Source organism: Podarcis melisellensis (assembly GCF_964234715.1).
Source record: "Podarcis melisellensis genome assembly, chromosome: 15".
NCBI classification, from domain to species: Eukaryota; Metazoa; Chordata; class Lepidosauria; order Squamata; family Lacertidae; genus Podarcis; species Podarcis melisellensis.
In genome coordinates, this window is record NC_138532.1 from 586,546 (window position 1) to 603,477 (window position 16,932).

The 16,932-nt window shown below is 46.5% G+C and overlaps 1 protein-coding gene and 1 long non-coding RNA gene across 2 annotated transcripts in view; one reads left to right on the forward strand and one right to left on the reverse strand.

Annotated features, from left to right (window-relative positions):
* LOC309358312 overlaps positions 1-9,858 on the forward strand; it is a 367,127-nt gene extending 357,269 nt beyond the window's left edge. The window contains exons 2-3 of the long non-coding RNA XR_014163442.1: positions 9,595-9,763; positions 9,794-9,858. This is a non-coding gene — a long non-coding RNA (uncharacterized lncRNA). The remainder of the gene's footprint in view (positions 1-9,594; positions 9,764-9,793) is intronic.
* PLEKHA2 (pleckstrin homology domain containing A2) overlaps positions 1-16,932 on the reverse strand; it is a 96,447-nt gene that overhangs the window by 76,148 nt on the left and 3,367 nt on the right. The gene's annotated exons all lie outside the window — the stretch shown is intronic.

Here is a 16,932-nt window from a genome sequence, read left to right on the forward strand (position 1 = left end):
ACGCATTTAGAAATGGAAGGAAAGAACATTTACAAACCAACAGAAATTAGGGACTGCTTCCAGAGATATTTCAGACAACTGTACACACAAGGTCCTCAGAAAGATACAGATATAGAGTTGTTTCTGGAAAAAAATGGACTGAGAAGGATTTCATAAGAAAGTAAAAGAATTCTGAATCAGACAATAACAGAGCAAGAGATAGAAGGTGCCATTCAAAATATGACATTGGGCAAATCTCCAGGACCAGACGGACTTACTTCCAGATACTATAAGGTCTTGAAAGAGTGGTTAATACAACCCTTGAAGGAAGTTTGTAATGAAATTATGGAGGGGAAAAAGGCACCTGACACGTGGAAAGAGGCATATATCACACTTATACCGAAGACAGAGATGGAAAAGACTCAACTCAAAAACTACCGCCCTATCTCTTTACTAAATGTGGATTACAAAATTTTTGCAGACATTCTAGCAAAAAGGTTGAAAACAGTGTTGATGGAGGAGATTCACCGAGATCAGGCTGGCTTTCTCCCGAGAAGACATTTATCAGATAACGTAAGGAACATAATAGATATATTGGAAAAGTTGGAAGTTAATATTAATACTAAAGCAGTATTGATATTTGTAGACGCTGAGAAAGCCTTTGACAATATTTCCTGGAGTTTTATGATGAGGAATCTCCGGGGAATGGGGGTAGGCCAAGGATTTGAAAATGGTATAGGTGCGATTTATTCTGAACAAAAAGCGAAACTTATTGTAAATAATGTTGTTACAGAAGAATTTAAGATAGAAAAAGGGACTCGTCAGGGGTGCCCAATCTCTCCACTACTTTTTATTTCAGTCCTGGAGGTTTTGTTGAATATGATAAGGAAGGACCAGTTGGTGAAAGGGGTGCAGGTCGGAGTGAAACAGTACAAACTGAGAGCATTTGCAGGTGATCTAGTACTTACATTGCAGGAGCCTGAATCTAGTACAAAAAGAGTTTTGGAATTAATTTATGAGTTTGGTCAGCTAGCAGGTTTCAAATTAAATAAATCTAAAACGAAAGTGTTGGAGAAAAACTTAACATCATTTGAAAAGGAAAGGTTTCAGAATGAGACTGGGTTAACAGTGGTTAAGAAAGTGAAATATTTGGGGATAAATATGACATCGAAAAACCTGAATCTATTTAAAGATAATTATGAGAAAGTTTGGAGTGAAATCAAAAAAGATTTAGAAATTTGGTCAAATTTAAAGCTTTCCTTGTTGGGTCGAATTTCAGTGATAAAGATGAATGTGTTGCCTAGAATGTTATTTTTGTTCCAAACATTGCAAATACTTGACAAGATGGATTGTTTCAAGAAGTGGCAGAAAGATATATCTAAATTTGTCTGGCAGGGCAAGAAGCCAAGAATAAAATTTAAGATATTAACTGACACGAAAGAAAGGGGCGGATTTGCCCTGCCAGACTTTAAACTTTATTATGAAGCAGCAGCTTTCTGCTGGCTGAAAGATTGGCCACTTCTTGAGAACACTGACATTTTGGACTTAGAAGGATTCAATAATGCTTTTGGATGGCATGCATACTTATGGTACGACAAGGTTAAAGCTCATAAAGGTTTTAAAAATCATATTGTCAGGAAAGCACTATATAATGTCTGGATCAGATATAAAGACTTGCTGGAAAGTAAAACTCCAAGGTGGTTGTCATCAATGGAGGCAAAGGCTCCTAAAAAACTTAATATGGAGGCCAATTGGCTGAGATATGGAGAAATTTTGGAACAAGAGGGGGACAAATTGAAACTGCAAAGTTTTGAGAAATTAAAGGGGAAAGTGAGAGACTGGTTTCATTACTATCAAATAACGGAAGTGTTTAAAATGGACAGAAAAGCTGGCTTCCAGGTGGAAAAATCAAAATTAGAGACTGAACTGTTAGAATCCAGTACTAAGAATTTAGCAAGAATGTACAATTTGCTGTTGGAATGGAATACACAGGATGAATTGGTTAAATCAGCAATGATTAAATGGGCACAGGACATTGGTCATGACATTTTGTTTGCTGACTGGGAAAGGTTGTGGACCACCGGTATGAAATTTACGGCGTGTTATGCCTTAAGAGAGAATATTATGAAAATGATCTATAGGTGGTACATGACTCCAGTCAAGCTGGCAAAAATCTACCATCTGCCTGACAATAAATGTTGGAAATGTAAAGAGACTGAAGGTACATTCTTTCACCTTTGGTGGACGTGCCCAAGGGTTAAGGTTTTCTGGGAAATGATCTATAATGAACTGAAAAAGGTACTTAAGTACACCTTTCCTAAGAAACCAGAGGCCTTTCTTCTGGGCATCGTGGGCCAATTGGTGTTAAAGAAGGATAGAACTTTTTTTATGTACACTACAACAGCTGCAAGAATACTCATCGCAAAGTACTGGAAGACGCAAGATCTACCCGTGGAAGAATGGCAGATGAAGGTGATTGACTACATGGGACTGGCGGAAATGACGAGCAGAATCCGGGACCAGAGAGGAGATACGGCGGAAGAGGACTGGAGAAAATTTAAAGAATATTTAAAGAAATACTACAAAATTAATGAATGTTAGAAAGACACTGGATTACAAAATAAGGGGTTAATAGCGGTAAGGGTAAATTTAAAGAAATAAAATACTATTAAAATTAAGCCAAAAGTATGGGAAGAATTTGCTGAAAATTTTCTCAGAAATTAGAATACAGAAAGGGGAGGTATGAGGAAGTCGGGAAAGTAAGTTATAAGAAAGAAAAAATTAGAATTTATATATGTTTTATGTTTGTGTTCTCTTTTCTATATTGTCTTACTGTTTTGTTTTTTCATTGTATGTGTTTTATATGAATTTGTGAAAATCTGAATAAAAATTTTATTTAAAAAAAGAAGAAGAAAGGTCGCAGAGAAGTCCAGTTGCACCAGGATGTAATCCGACCATGGCACTTCTTTTGTTTCACTTTTACTTAGTGTCAGATTACCCACATCTATAGAGGTGAACTCCAGGTCTAAGGCGACTGTGAGTTGGGCCAAGCTTATTCAGGGACAGCCTCATGGAGGCCATGCTTTCCACGAAGTCCCAAGTGGCCCCTTGTGAGGTCGTGTCAGCATGGATGTTTAAATCCCCATGGACAATCAAACTAGGTGTCTCCATCTGCCATGACTTGAAACAGCTCGGGCAGGGAATCCTTGGTGCAGCGGGGAGGTCGGTACATCAAAAGGAATCCTGCACTGTCCTGATTGCCCAACTTCCAGAACATACACTCAGAAAACTGGGTCTTCCAAATAGGACGCCCAGTGTAAACTAATGACTTCCTAAAAATCACTGCAACCCCCACTCCCCCGCCCATATGACCTGGGTTGCTGTGCGTAAGAGAAACCTGGTAGACAAGCAGTGGCAAGGACAGGCCCATCTGCTTCATCCAACGAAGTTTCTGTCACAAGCCTCCATCCACAATCAGGTCGTGGAGGGCAGTGGTCTTATGAATCATTGACCTGGCATTGCGCAGCAGCACCTTCAGGTCATGTGTGTCTCCCTTGCTGATTCCAATATCATTCCAGTCAAGACCAGACCCGAAGGCAGGGATAGTCCTCAAACAACGACTAAGCCTGTCTCCTTGGCGATGCCACGGTCTGGTCTTAGTGGGACCCCTCTTCCTGCCTGTCATCCCTGAGATCAGGTGTACCAGTGCATTCCGCCTTGTGGAACCTGCCTCAGCCATTCTGTTGTCTGGGGCCCACTCCCAGGCAGCCCTGACCCTCTCCCCTTAAGAGCGAAGTATAAATGATGCAATAGCCAATAAAACAGTAGGGGGGAATAAAAAATACAATTATACCAAAACTAAACCAATCCAGAGCCCCAACCAAATACCCACCCCACCCCAACACAGCAAAAAACAAACAAACGCCCCCCCCCCAACTTAAAACTTAAAACACCACTGACTGCGTAAGAACATTTCAAAACACATGGACACTTGGAGCAGGGAGGCAACAGCAAAACACCTGCGTCGTTGTGCCCCCCCCAGCACTTCCCCAGGAGTTCGCTCCAGTGAGTCCAGCCCTGCCCAATGGGCGCTGCAGTCCTCACTGCAGCCCCTCCATGACCGGAGTCTTAGGTCTACGGACGCAATGCCATTCCAGAAAACTTGCACAACCCAGGCATGTTATCACAGGCACGACAAATCCTCCAGAGGTTGTACATAGGGCACCAGGAGGCAATTAGCCTGCATGTTTTAGTTCACCACAGTCTTAATTTCTTTGGCCAAAATTAAACTCCAGCACATTGCATTCTGGAATGCACACAAAGGCTTTGGGTGCAACTGTTAGCTCCTCGGCTCACCAGATCTCTGAGCACCACCTGAGGTAGCACCGCCTTTTCCTGGACAGGAGGAGCTTGGTTAAGCGTGAACGGTTTTCTTCCATCTCTCTCAGCAAAGTCCAGAAAGGAAGGAGCCTTAGCACTGCAGCAGCAGCAGCACCCTGGCCCCATTAGAGCTTGTCAGCACCTCTTCATTACCACAGCCATTGTGTCACACTGTGGAAAGAGAACCCACTGAACAAGACGCTGCACACAAGTGCAGAGGAGCACAGGCCTTGCCTTGGGAGCACTGAGCATCAGGAATGCAAGGTCTTGAACTACAGGCTTGGGAGTGGAGGCCAAGATCTGGTCTAAGGGATACATTACGCACTGTGTATCTTGCATCTCAGTGTGTGTGAGTCTGTAAAAAAACAGCAGATGCAAAGGGGCAGGGGTAGGATCGAGATCATGCCACATGTAGAGGGGAGCTAACCAGGGCTTGCTCCAGGTTTGAGGGGGTCCCTAACATGGGGTTTTCCAATGCTGAACCCTGCTGGTGGCAAGTGGTTCCATCCCTCCCATAGTTCAGTGGCAGAACATCTGCTTGGCATGCAGAAGGTCCCAGGTTCAATCCCTGGCATCTGCGGGGGGTGGGGTGAGAATGTCCCCTATCTGAAACCCTGGAGAGCCACTGCCTGTTGGTGCAGACAATGTTGAGCTAGATGGATCCATGATCTTCCTTGGCATAAGGCAGCCTCCTCTGTTCCACAGGCAGGAAGAGGGCAGGCAGGCCTTGCAAAGGAGTAAGAGCAGCAGCACTCTTTTGATGAGTGCCTGGCAAAAGCCACTGTAAAGGCCCATCATGCCCAGAGTGACCGGCAGTGCACTGCAGGCATTTGCCTGGGGCTCAAAGAAAGGCTAGAGAAGTGGCCCAGAGCAGCAGCACTCACCGCAGGAGGTCATTGGCAGGTGCACAAGGATGCCACTGCAGACCAACCCTTTTGCCCTCCAGGAACTGAGTTATGAAGGGGGCACCCACCTTCCTTTCTGGTTTGTTTAGCTGCTTGTGCCAGATAGGATGGACACTATGCTTTATTGAGATAAGGTTTTTGGCTTACCTGTATGTGTGACTGTGGGCAGAGTGAAGCCTTTGGATACCCTCAGCTTAAATATTAGGAATTCCACTGTCTGCCTGACCAACAATGCTTGGTCTCCTTCTGCTTGCTGCATTTCAGCTTCCAGCTCAAGCCAGTGACTGCAGAGAACCTGAGTTCATACTTCAGCTGACATCCTGCTCCACAAGTGTACACAGACCTTGGCTGGTCTGGTCCCGACCTGCAGCCTTCTGCCTTAAAGCTGGACTATGAGTTCCAAAACAGAACAGGGCACAGTCCTCCTGAGATGCTACAACTTCACTGCAGGCAACAAAACCATAGACTGCCCCTTATAGACAAAGCTCCATCCCACCAGAGGAAAAAGAACAAGCCCTTCTAGAGCACGTGGTACCGCCTCTCAGCACACCTTCCCCGAGGACAGACCAGAATAGATGGGGAGAAACGCTGAGGCTAATAAGGAAGGAGCAGACAGACTTCTCACCCTGCTGCCGACTACCCAAATTTTGGACCCGAGAGAATTCAAGTGATTTGCGTAATCTCTCCAGACACAAAAGCAGGCTTCTGTTTTTAACACCATAAGACTGTCTTCACGCTGCAAGATTTGCCGTTTCCAATTTTATTTTGCCACCTGGCTTACTAAGGGGCCAACTGAAGACATGATTCAGTCAACCAGAGACACTGACTGTGGCAGACTCCCAAAGGAATTTTGTCAGCACCGTGTTTGTTTTAAATTAAATTAAATAAATTAAATTAAAATTCTGCCTTAAGAGTTCAATTCTACAACCAATGTGTGTTATGCAAATTAAGAGAATTTGCATACATCCTTTTATTTTGCATAAGGATTAGGTGTGGTTTTGTGTGTGCCAGTCAGGGACCTACAGAGGCACCTTGACTCCCCACCCCACCCCCGCACGCTTTGCCAGGTCATGCATTGCTAACACACTTTCACTGCCTGGAGGGCTACAAACTTGTACTGAAAGATTAGATTCTCAATATGCTAATTTTTTGTACAATAACAAACTACATTCCTGATCATTGAGCTGCAGAACATGCAGTGCCCTGTATAAAGTCTGGCTGCCAGAAGACCTAGAGGTAGTAACTTCTAGCTAAATTGATAGTGGCAATTCCATTCATTTTGTTTAATTTACTGGATTTGTACCCTCCCTCTTAAAACAAAAGGGTTCACAAGACAAGAGAACTGGTGGGGATTGATTACAAGGAGGCAATATTTCCTGACTTCTGACTGCAAACATTTTCAGACCCTTCTCTCTTCCATTTCCTCAGCTCTTGTACAATTAAAAGCAGCTGTAATATATTCCATCCTGGAAGTCACATGAAATAAGCAGATATATGCAAACACATCCTCCATTTCTAGATTCGGTTCTGGTTGCAGATTTGCAATTACATGTGTTGCTGCAGAATCTGGATCCAAAGCTCATGTGATCCGCACCTACTGTCTGAAGGCAGGTCCAGGGCCACCATGCACAAGCCTGACAAGAGGAAGGTCACTTCCCCATTGGAACTTGGGTCTTGAGTGGAGGACTGGCAAACAGGGGCCCAAACTGCTAAAGGCAGGAGACCACCAGGCTCCCAGCTGAAGCCTCCCATTCATTCCCTTGAAGACTCCTGCTACAGGAACTGCCAGTAATAACATCTTACCTAAAAGGCAAGCCCCCTGGTGCCCCAGCCATTCACAGTGGATAGGCTTTCTGAGTTCATAGCGAAAGTGACTACAGAGCTTGACATTTTGTAAAAAGGAGGAACCATATATTGTGTAAACTGGTTGCAGTAAATGATTTGTCATGCTTGTTGTGGGACCATTTTTTCACTTTGCATATTGAAGACAGAGGGGGGAAAGTTGGGAAACAAATGCACCATATCCTGAAATGCCTCTACAACTCCCAACATTCATAGTTATTGTCCACACTGCATGGGACCGATGGGAACTGTAGCCCACAAAATCTGAAGGGCACTATGCAGACTTTACCAACCACCACTCTTAAGTCACATCCGCAGCATCCATTCAAAGAACAGGACTGCTACCAAAGAATCCTGAGAACTGAAGTTTACCGTCACAGTACTACAATTCCTGGAACCTTTTGCAAACTACAGTTCCCATGATTCTTTGGGGTTCAGTCATGTGCTTTGAACGTATGTTGTAGGTGTGAACTATAGGCGGAGGAGATCTTAGGGATGGAAGCTGGGACCTTTGACACATAAAGCTCTACCAACAAGCTATAGTCCCGCTTGAAAATCAGCACGTTTGCATGGGACCCATTCACACATTCCTGCTGCTGGTCCCTATGTACATGAGGGGTGGGGCACCAAAGCTCAGGGCTCTATGTGGCCCTCCAAGGTTCCCTTTCTGGCCCTCAGGATTCCTCCAAGACAAATGCCCCCCCAGCCTCACTCTGTACTTTCCTCAGTGCTATTGGAAAATGTCTTTTAAGTCTGATAGTGTCTCTTTTACTTACTTACATATATATACACATATACTGCTATTTATAAAAAAATCAGAGTGGTTAACAACAACCGTACACAAAAGAATACCATGAAGCCCATATAAAAAAGTTTAAATCAGAAATCAGCTAACAATTATGGGGAAAGGTATTCTTAATTTCCTGCAAAAACCTGATGGAAGAGTAAAGGGTCTTTCACCAGGCATTCAGAAATTGAAGCAGAAGGCACTTGCGATGGGCTCAGAGAGCTGAAGGAACTCAAGCCCAACCAAATTTGCACTGGTATGCTAAACCTGTTTCTAGTCTCTGTCACTTCAGAATGCAGGAAAAGGTTCACTGCAAGAAAAGGGAGTCTCAGCTTTGCCCTTGTAGAACACAGCAGGGAGAGCATTGGAATGAAACTAGAGCAGCTTAGCTCTCCCTATGGTTGGCTCTGGCGCCACCTACTGTTGGCCTCCCTGCCTTCTGACCCACCCGTCTCAAAGGGACCACAGCCCCAGGAAACCACTAGCCATGAAGTTCACCTTGAGTCATGCTCAGTCTAACCTACCTCACAGGGGTTCTGTGAAGGAAAAACAGAGGGGGAGAACCATGCACTGCCTTAAGCTCCCTGGAGAAAGGTGGGAAATAAATGTTGTAAATAAATAAAACAATTTTTAAAAAATCTTCCCCATTCTCCCCACAACATTAATTTTCCAAAGGAAGTGGGTTGGGGGTTTTTCATACAGAGGAATATTCAAATCATGGAACAGCCTGGAGATAAGACAATCCTCGGAAGAGGACAGGTTTGTAGCCTTTGCCTGTCAGCAACTTGGGGTATTACACCAGACTGCCTTTCCTTCAGGTGGCTGAAGGGGCCAGTCCTAGATGTGCAGGCCCTGCCACAAGTACCACAACCTTTGGGTGATTAAATTGTGGCCAAGATGATGCTTCTTGTAGTCGACTAGTCGCTGACTGTAGCCCTTGGGATCAGCTGAGAAGACAAGTCCAACCTCCCGGTCTGACCTGGGAGATTTTTCTCCCTCCCTCCTTCCCCCTCTGCCCCTCTCCTTCTCTCTCTCTCTGGCATAAGCTTCTCCCATCTATGGATTCAGGACGGAATAAAACGAAGCACAAACTCAGCACTTTCCAGCCTTCTCACAACAACTTTGCAAGGCAAGTCGGTATTCTTATCCCCTCTAGTGAGGAGAGACACATGGGTTTGGGAGAGTGGGACTCACTTCAAGGTATCCAGCTAGTTATGGCAAGAAATGAGATTCAAGAAGTCTTCCCATTTTGAAGGCTGTGCCAGCTTCATATAGATTATCTTTCTGCTCTCCTGGACAAGGGCCCCCCTGATTTATAGCAGTAGCAGGAGACAAGTTTCTCAAAGTCATAAAAGGGAATTACAGGCTGGGAGCAAATGTTACACTGACCCTACATATTACAGAATACAATCAAGCTGCAAAAACACTAATTAAGAGTTGGTAAATAGTAAGATTTATTGTTTAACAGAAAATAATGCCATGTGCCTCCCATCAGACCCTAGCCATATTTTCCTAAGGTTTAAGGCAATAAATTTTGGGGAGAGCTAATGGGAAAAGCAGCTGGCTGGGAAAGGAGGGTGTAATTTGAAGAGGCTTTTTTAAAGCTGTTTTTTTACTGAGTTCCTTTTACTTTGCAAAGGCCTTTTCTTCTAAAAAGCTTAATGTAATTAGGCAAAGGATTTAGAAAGTAAGAAATGTTAGTGTCAGGGGCTCAGGAGCAGAGGCACAGGGGAGAGAGGGAATGGAGAGCGAAGGGGAAGAATCTGAGGGAAGCGTAGGGGAGTATGACAGTGACCCGAGAGATTCCATGAGCTTCTCCAGCGAATCAGAAGATTCCCAGAAGGGGGCGCCGATGGCCAGGGCAAGGGGAGTGCCAGGGGGGACGCACCAGAAACAAGAGGCCAGCGGGGACTCCCAAAGCAGCAGCTGGAGATCAGGACCAGCTTCCCCACCAGAGCGTAGTGGGGGGGGGGAAGGGTCCCATGGATCAGGGCCAGCGTCTCCCCCAGCAGGGAGAGAAGATGAGTCAGAGCTGGCCACGCCTCCATCGCAGAGTGAGGGAACGGAGGGGAAGTCAGTTTCAGCTAGCCTCCCCGAAGGGGGAAGCAGTGACAGGAGCAGTGTAACGGTTAGGAGGAAGGTTGTCGGCTGGGCGCGCGCGCCAAGTTCAAATGTGCAGGCGCACGGCACAGCAGGAAACACGGATTGGGAACCAGGTCCTAAAGCCCGCCGGAGGCAGGGGGAAGACTCAGGGGACTCAGCGTCAGAAGAGTGTAGAAGGAGCGAAACCCCAGCGGACAGGCGGACCCAGAGGAGGAAAGAGCAAAGGAAGAGGTGGAGCAAGGCTAGAGTCTTAAACTGGTGTCTGGGGGGAGGAGATTCAGACGGAGCTTCAGCGGTCTAGAGTTTGAGACGTAGAGCTGCGCGCCGCAGCCTTGAAATCGAAACTGAACTTCAATAAAGACTTTTGTAAATAGTAACGCACTGGCGTTGGTCCTTTGTGAGCTGGGACCTCGGGCAGCTCTGACAGTTAGATTCTTATGTTAGATTCTTATTTCATTGATGGTGTGTGAGAATGTGAACCCAAGATCTCTGTTTAGATAGAATCTAATACCACGAGCCATTTGTTTTAGCCATTTGTTTTGGAATGCAGGGGCAACAGGGGCAAAAGGTGATCTGGTAATTAAGGTGCCTTGTCGAGGTTAATGGCTACTTGTTTGCCATTTATAAATAGAAGAAAATATAGCTCTCTGTCTCCCATAAAAGGTAATAGGAAATGGGTGTATCTTTTATGATTGGTTCTAGCAAACAGCCAATAGGAATTTCAACCAGGGTGATTGGACAGAGGCAGCCAAAGGAGGAGCAAGGGGGCTGGGTTGAGGAAATATAAGTGCTGGCCATCAGGGCTGGAGGGGGCAGAGCTTTGGTAACCATATACCACTGTGCCTATCATTTATTTGTCTGACAAATAAATTATTATTTTAATTTCTCTATTGCTGCGTTGAATATTTCATTCCAGCTAAGCGTTAACCACAAGCAGGGTGCTACAATGGGACGGGGGAGGCAGGGGGCAGGAGGAAGTGTTACAACCAGCAACAAGTGATAGCTGGTCAGCTGTGTTTAGCTTGCTTGGTGCGGTATTAAAAAGAGCCTGGATCAGGCCATGGCAGCCAAGAGCTCTCTCCCCCTCTTTGGCAGACATGGCATTCAAAGGCATCTCACAGGGGAGGGAGAACAGGGTCATATCCTGACCAGTGGCCACAGACAGCCTTATCCTCCAGGAATTGGTCTAGTTCTTTTACAGACTTCCAAGGTGGTAACTATCACCATATTCCATAAGAGCAATTTACATAGTTCAACTATGCATGGTGCATAGAAGTTCTTTCTTTTGTTTGTCTTGAATCTCCCAATATTCTGCTTCGTAGGATGGCTGCGTTAGGTCCTAGTATGATGAGAGGAAGAAAAACTTCTCTCTATCCAAAGTGGGGCCAAAGAGCAGTGCCAGATTTATGTATAAGTTAAACAAGTCTCCGCTGTCCCGGGAAGGCAGGCGGGGGGGGGGGGGAAGCAAAGACTTTCGCCCCCGCCAGCCTTCAGAAGAGGTCGGGGGACAGACTGTCCCCAGACCTGGTCTGAAGGCGGTTCGGTTTCCATAGGAACGCATTAATTGATTTTTAATGCATTCCTATGGGAAACCGTGCCTCGCAAGACGAAAAACCCGCAAGACGAAAAGACTTGCGGAACGAATTAATTTCGTCTTGCGAGGCACCACTGTAGATACCTATTAGGTCCATAAATTACCATACAGCATATATTCAACACAAAAAACAGTGACAATTTGTTGTTGACAAAGGGCTTAGGGCCCCACTCTCTTGGGGGCCCCCAAAAAAATTAAAGGAAAAAAAACTAGATGTACATTTCCAAAATATAAGATAAAAAACAAATAAAATAAAACCTACATCCAGCAAGAGTGTTTTGTGTTGTGTAGGCTCCTATGATGTAAGTCATGGGCCCCACCTGCTTACCTGCTCCCTAAAATATCACTGGTTTGCTCCTTTCTATATATAGGTTGCCTACATTCTGCATGTGCAAATGGCTTTACAGTGGTGCCCCGCAAGACGAATGCCTCGCAAGATGAAAAACCCGCAAGACGAAAGGGTTTTTCGGTTTTTGCGACGCTTCGCTAGACGATTTTCCCTATGGGCTTGCATCGCAAGACGAAAGCCCATAGGGAAATCTCGGGGACCGCCAGCATTTTAAAAGCCCCCGGGACAGCGGAGGACTTTTCCGCTGTCCGGGGCGATCTAAAAATGCTGGCGGGCGGCAGCGCTGCCGCCCGCCAGCATTTTAAAATCGCCCCAGACAGCGGAAAAGTCCTCCGCTGTCCCTGGGCGATCTTAAAATGCTGGCGGGCGGCAGCGAAGGCTTCGCTGCCGCCCGCCAGCATTTTAAAAGCCCCAGACAGCGGAAAAGTCCTCCGCTGTCCCTGGGCGATCTTAAAATGCTGGTGGGCGGCAGTGAAGGCTTCGCTGCCGCCCGCCAGCATTTTAAGATCGCCCCGGGACAGCGGAAAAGTCTCCGCTGTCCCGGGAAGGCAGGCGGGGGGGAAGCAAAGACTTTCGCCCCCGCCAGCCTTCAGAAGAGGTAGGGGGACAGACTGTCCCCAGACCTGGTCTGAAGGCGGTTCGGTTTCCATAGGAACGCATTAATTGATTTTTAATGCATTCCTATGGGAAACCGTGCCTCGCAAGACGAAAAACCCGCAAGACGAAAAGACTTGCGGAACGAATTAATTTCGTCTTGCGAGGCACCACTGTAGATACCTATTAGGTCCATAAATTACCATACAGCATATATTCAACACAAAAAACAGTGACAATTTGTTGTTGACAAAGGGCAGCTGGACATATAAAGGGCCCCATGACCTTCAGTAGCAGAGGGCCTCATCAAACCTAGATCCGGCGCTGCCAAAGAGCCAGCATTTTCCTTCTCCTCTGGCAGCGGCCTGAAGATGGCTGCAGGGCCTCTCTAGTCACTCAGCAGAACACCAGCCACATATGGCTGCTCCTTTCCTTGCGCTCTACCACTGCAGCTGGGCATTACAAGAATGCCGTTACAAAGGGGGCTAATGCCTACTTTTCTCCTCCCTCCCCATCTCTTTTCCTTTTGTGTCATGTCTTTTACATTTTAAGTCTGATGGCAGTGTTTGTCTGTCAGCCAGTACAGACCATGCTGAGCTACATGGGTGCAATGATCTGGAGTCTGTATATGACAGCTGCTTACATCCTATTTTTGATATTTGCGTGCTGAGATCCCCCAAAACACCCCTACCCCAATAACTCACACATCACACATAATATTTGCATAGGCGCCGACTCCATGGGGCTTGAGGGGGCCCGAGCCCCCTCAAAAATTCGTTTGGGGGGGCTCTGCCCCCCCAATAATCTCCGGCGCCCCTCCAGCAGAGCGCCATCGCCGCCCCTCCCCCAGCCCAAAATGCCCAGGGAGGGGCGGGCTGCATGCCTCCTGCCCTCCCTCCCGAGCAAAAGCTCCACCCAATTTCCTTTGGAGCTGATTAATAGGCGCAGCACGCTCTCCCCTATTCGCTCACGAGGAGGCGGCGCCACTTTATTTGCATATTCATGAGCTTATTTATTATTCATGAGCTTTCCCGGGGCCCCCCAATATTTTTTATAAGTCCGCGTCCCTGAATATTTGTTTAAGGTTTTTGGCATAATTTTGGCCACAACTTTATTAACATACATAGATGTGAGTGGTTGCTTAGGCATTGGTTATGACTATCTGTTCCCCCGCCTTGGGAACAGAACTGACTCCCGGATTCCAGCGAAAGCCAGTGTGGGGAAACAAGATCGGGGATAACTGGAGCTGCGACGCAGACCCTCAGCTTCTCCCCGCATGCTCCCAGGGGCTTACGCGGCCCAAACCCGATACCAGGGGTTTGGACGAAAGAATGGTAAGCCCCTGAATTCCTTTAACGGAATCCCCTTGCAGCAGCAGCATTGAAGGGCAGCCAATCCATACCCCTCCTCCAACCAATTTCCCAGCCAATCCATACCCCTCCTCCAACCAATTTCCCAGCCAATCCATACCCCTCCTCCAACCAATTTCAACCAATGCCTAACCGCCAACCTTACAAGTTGTGACGATTTGCTACACAATAGGCAAAAAACCAAATGGCACCCACTAATCAGCCAGATGGCAAAATTCCTACCGGGCCCCTGCCCCAAAGCAGACGACCCCATGACAGGCATAGCAAGGTCAAAGCACAAGCCCAAAACAAGGGAGGGCGGGCGGGTGATCCGGTGCCCACAGTGAAAGAGAAAGCAGATCGCTGTGAGCACTGCTTAAATAATCTCCGTTCCCACCCCCAAATTGGCAACATCAATTTTACCCAACACCAACAACCAATCCTTGCCAGGCCCCTCTATCCTATCCTGCCTGGCAACTACGGGGTGTCTTGCTTGGCCCCAACTGCAACACGTGCTCTCTTTTAATGAGAACACGCTTTGTCAGCCACTCTGGGAGCCTTTTTCAGCTAAAGAGCTGCTAAAAATTCTTTCTTCAACCTTTAAGCTGCTGTAATGCTCTGCAGTTCAAATGGCCACCAACTGGCAGAGCTGCTTAGCGTAGGGGAAGACCCTTCACACAGCGGTTTAGCAAGCCATGGTGTGGAGTGATAGAACAACCGGGACCCCAAGGACCATGCAGTCCAACTCCCTGCAATGCAGAAATATGCACCCATATGGGGATCAAGCCCGGGACCTCGGTATGATCAGCACCTTGCCCTAACCAACTGGGCTCACTGGCAACTGCATGGCCACTCCTTAGAAAGGGCTTGGGCTTTTGGGCTTGGGGTGAGCAGGTGAAGGGATAGGCAAGAAGGTAGGTGAGCTGGAAGGGAGGGGCTTTGGTTGGGGTGGGGGAAAGACAAAATGGTGGGCAGGGCTGGCAGGCAGAGACCTCAGCCCCTATACAATGATATATAAAATTATCCACAATGCCCTTCAGGACAGTGTGAGAAATTAAAATGGCAGCCTACAGTTGGAGTCTCAGAGCCAGCATTTAAGTCTCTCTCCCCAGGACATTGCAAGTAAATAAAACAGTGACTGTTTATGTCCCAGACCCCCCCCCATCTGTCCTGCTCTCATCTGAGTGTTGCCGCCTGCTACTACCACAACCACCAGCAGGTATTTTGCTAACAGCCCCCTCAAACCTGGAGCAACACCCGAGTACAGACATATATGCACTCTCAGTGAGAACAAGGACAAAAATGAGCCATTCCTGCAGCACACACAGCCTGGCAATGCTAAGCTGCATAGATGCGACACCTTGAACACACCTCTGAAGCAAATTCTTTCCCTCCAAGAATTCTGAGCAGTTTGGTTTACCTCTCACTGAGCTACCATTCCCAGCACCCTTAAACAAACTACAGTGCCTGTAATTCCTTGAGGGGGCAAATGCACAAATAAACAAGCACACCCTAAGAAAGAAAAAATATTGTTTCCCTGTTCTGGTAAGGCATTCAACCCTCCAGCGATAGAAAGGCTGTTTTGTATGAAGCCAAGCAGCTCGACCGACCCTTATTTTTCAGAACCTCATCCCCTGGGAAGGCTGCCAAGTTCCTCTGTGCTTGCAGTCTACAGAGCTTCCTCTTTGGGTGTTCACAAAGCACATGCTGACTTACATTGTGTGGAAGAGGAAGGCACACCAGAAAAATCCCTTTTCAATAAAGCGGGGAAGGGACAAGGACCACTGATGCAGAAGAGATCCAGACAATGGACATTACAGAGTATCTGGTGAATCAAAATATATACCTGAAGAGGAAAAGCCAACTTTGGCTGTGCACACACACCATACATTAGAACGCATTTAAAGCACATTTTCACCTCCAAAGAATCCTGGGAACTGTTAGTTTGTTAAGGGTGCTGGGAACTGCAGCTCTGTGAAGGGTAAACTATAATTTCCAGGATTGTTTTTTGGACGGGAGAGGCAAATGTGCTTTAAATCCAGGGCACCTTTGCAGCCCTCATCACTGCCGCTCCTCAACCTCAACTCATGCCAAGACATGTTTCCAAATCTGAGGAACAGCCAAAGAGGTGATGATCCATGCTGAGGTTTTCTGATGTTCCTGTATAAGAGCTTCTGGAGTACTTATGGTTGCCATGGCTCTTCTTACGGCAGGCTTCTGAAACATTTGTAAGGTAGGCAGAATTTTAACAAGGGAAGCTTTTGTCTGGCATGGAGATGAAAAAGAGACGAGCTTTAGCTATGGAGCATTCTGCCCTCTAATGTAGGGGCAGACGAGCCTTTCCATGAAGGAATGTGGTAACATTAACAGTGCTCAGTAAGTAGCCAAAGAAAAAAGCATCCACTCTATTTTTGTTTGTTTGCAACCATTTTAAGCGCTGATGCAGCATAATAGTTCCAGTTAAAATATCTTCTCACAGGATTGCTTTAGGCAAACCAGCAGCTTCCTTCCCCATCTGCAATACAAGGATAACACCAAAACTAGCCGGACGAAATAGGGGAGGTGCTTTGAATATTTGAAGCAAATTAACAGAAAAGCTAAGTATCCTGAATCCAAGGCATAATGCATATAGGTTTCTAACTTAAATATACAGTAATGAAGAATACTTGAGCCTGGGAAATAATGGGTAGGTGGGGGATACAGTTTGCACGATTTTATTGACCATAAGCACAAAGATGCAGAACCCCATCCGCAGATTGGGTAACCTCTGCCCACAGCTAATACCTTTCACTCAGACACCCAGTGCACAGAGGATTCTGCAATTACCCACAGAGAGACCTGTTTGCAACATGCTCTAGTGAATGTCCAAATCACATTTCACTCCAGCCCAATACACACCAAGCAGTCATAAAAAGAAGAAGCAAGCCTTATTTCCTCTGGTTCTGGTTAAGCCCCACCCAATCGCACCCTAGGGAAAAGTCAAGGGTTGGCTTCCCCAAGCTGGGCTCTCCATAATTGCTCCACAACAGCTCCAATACGCATGCCTGCGC